Source organism: Grammomys surdaster, unplaced genomic scaffold, assembly GCF_004785775.1.
Source record: "Grammomys surdaster isolate TR1022 unplaced genomic scaffold, NIH_TR_1.0 125756, whole genome shotgun sequence".
Lineage (NCBI taxonomy): Eukaryota > Metazoa > Chordata > Mammalia > Rodentia > Muridae > Grammomys > Grammomys surdaster.
In genome coordinates this window covers 1,450,321-1,453,410 of record NW_021620588.1, presented here as the reverse complement: position 1 = coordinate 1,453,410, position 3,090 = coordinate 1,450,321, and positions in this window count along the sequence as shown.

The window sequence follows — 3,090 nt, the reverse complement described above, 5'->3', positions numbered from 1 at the left end:
TTCAGTACTTTTTATGAGGTAGTTTATGGAAGACTTTTTACCTTGCACATATAAAGCACTGGGTTTGCTATCAGGCACCACAAAATAAAAAAAGTTTCAACAGTACTTTCTAATGACTAAATATTAACCTGTTGTGCATACACCACATGGATATTCAGGTTGTTTTTAGTTGGAAGCTATATGTACTATGTTTGTGAACAACTTCTTGTTTGAACATGTTTCCACTTCTGAGTGTACGCTTGCTGGTAGAGTGGGCAATTTGGTGAACATATGTTACACCTTTTTCAGGAAAGCTAAACTGAATTCTAACGTGGCTGTAACATTTTGCATTGTCAGCAAGATTCCATTGCTCCACATTCTTCCTGTAACATTGTGGAGAGCCTTTGGGGCTGCTTGGCAGGAATCTGACATTGGCTAAGGACAAGGAAATGGGCTTTAGGCAGGAATCTGACTTTGGGCCATGACAAGGAAGTAAGTTCAGGCAGGAGTCTATTTTTAGGCTAAAACAGAGAAGTTCAGGCAGGAATCTAATTTTAGGCTAAAACAGAAGTAATTTCAGTCTAGAATCCAAGTCTTAGGCTAAAACAAAGAAGTAGGCCTCAGGTATGAATATGACTGTGGGCTAGGACAGGATAGTAGGCTCAGATACTTTGTCATCCTGATGAGCCCTTACAAACAGCGATCAGATCATGAGAGTGATCATGATCATGAGAGTGATCACGGGGTGATCACAGGACTTTGTATTAGCCTTGTTTGTTCCTTGACTGTTTCTATTGTATTGTTGGTTCCTCAACCTAGAACTGACCTAAATTCTTGCATGTAATTAAAAGGGTTTAAAAGAAAAGTTGAATTAAACAAGTCTGCCTTCACCCTCAGAACTGGCTGGGTCATGCTACAATTTTGTCTAATCGTCTCTTTTCTTTTAATCCTCACTCCTGCACTGGAGAACCTGTTGACTGACTGAGTGGGCTTGGTCATAACATGAGAGGTGACTTTTGCTTTTCAAACTTGCCATTTGAATAGTTATCATAAAGTCAGTGTTAATTTAATCTCCCTAATGACTGGTGATAGTGGCCACTGATTCATGTACTTATATTGGTCATTTGTGTACCTTTTCCAAAAGCTCTGATGCAAGGCCTTTGTGAAGCAGGATAGAAAAGAGAAATTACAAGGACCTAAGAAGGGAGCCTCTCTCAACAGCTGAGAGTCACAGATTCCAAAACACTTAGCAACTGCTTGAGACCTTTCTCCTTTTCCATCTCTGAACCTATAATTTTCTAGAACTCCCATCAGAAACTCCCTTTAGTAAAGGGCATGTCCTGACCCTGTCATACAACCCTAGTGGCTTCTAGTTTTATCAGATTGTAATCCCATCCAAGGTACTTCTGAAGCACCCTATAATCTCATTTATGAAAAATAAAGAAGGAAAAAGTTTTCTTTTCCATTTGATGTAACTTCAGAGCCACTAAGAGTTGTTATTCTTAATTCCTAGGCTTAAAATCCATGCCAACGCTGTCTTTTTTGAGAGGTGTACACCATGCTTTCAGGTGCTCTTTACTTTTGTGTGTGTGTGTCATTGTTTTGTTTGAGACAGGGTTTCTCTGTGTAGCCCTGGTTGTCCTGGAACTCACTCTGTAGACCAGGCTGGCCTCAAACTCAGATGTGTCTGCCTCTGCCTCCCAAGAGCTCGGATTAAAGGTGGGATAAAATGTTACACCCACCACTTGGCTCCCCCCCCACCCCCCCTACACATTTATTTATGGAGGTAAGGCTCTCATGGCACACTTGTGGAAGTCAGAGGGCAACCTGTGGGAATCTGTTCTCTCCTTCCACAATGTGGGTCCTGGGGATGGAATTCAGGACCATCCCCAGGTCAAGCTTGATAGCAGACAACTTTTACCAGCTGGACCATCTATGGCAGACTTTGTCCCTGCTGATAATGACAGTGTGACTCCATGCTGCTGTTGCTGCTGCCATCACTGAAACTTTAAACTAAAAAATTGTTTTTGGTGAGGGTGAGGGAAGAGGCAGAGAGAGAAGGTATGCATCATGCATGCAGTGTCCCAATGACTTTGGAACCAGACTGGGCTGTCAGATGCCCTGAACTGAAGTTACAGGCATTCTGAGTGGCCTGATGTGGGTGGGTGCTGAAAACCAAACTTGAATTCTCTGGAAGAGCAGGCCTTGATCACTGAGCCGTCTCTCCACCGTGGCTCCCCCAACCCCACCCCACCCTTAAATTCGGCTGTCTCTTTTTGTTGAGTTAAAAGTTTCCTCTTTTAAAATGTTATATTTTGGGTTGGTGAGACGTCTTAAGAGGGTATAGGCGCTTGCTACCAATACTGATACCTGAGCTGGATCACTGGAACCCACGTGGTGGAAGAGAACCAACTTCTGCAAGTTGTCCTCTGACCTCAGGTGTGGCACGAAATCTCCCTCTACACACACATGAAATAAATGTTACTAAAATATATGAAATGTAACCTCTGAAATATAAAGAAAAACATGAAATAATAGTGTAATAACATAAAAAAGCGGTCTAAAAACCACAGACCAGGCTCTGGGCTATACTCTAGTAACAGCCCAGCTTGTTGGCTCTTAAAGAAACCAAGCCGGGTATGGTGGCACACACCTGTAATCCCAGCATTCCGGAGGCAGAGACAGTGGATATCTGTGGTTTCCAGGGCAGAACAGTCGACAAAGCGAGCAGGTCAGTCAGGGCTACATAGTGAGACGCCCATCTCAAAAATAAATTCCAAGTAAAAAGTGTTGTGCAAGACGGAAATGGGGGAAAATAATCTCTTTAGACTGTGTTTCTCTGGCTTTAAAACTGGAATCAAGTCCCAGTCTCATCCAAATGCTCGATACTTAAGGCAAAGGAAGTAAAACAACTGAACGATTGACGCAGTGCTCGCTACGAGCACGCCCTCCACAGAGGTTACCTCCGGGCAGGTGACCGGCCGGCAGATCTTCCTATTCCGGGTCAGAGTGCAACCAACTGCGCACAGCTTTACGCGCACACTCGCCCACCCCGAGCGCGGGAGCATCGTGACCCCCAAGGCCTGACTTCCGTTTCCGGGGTGACAGCTC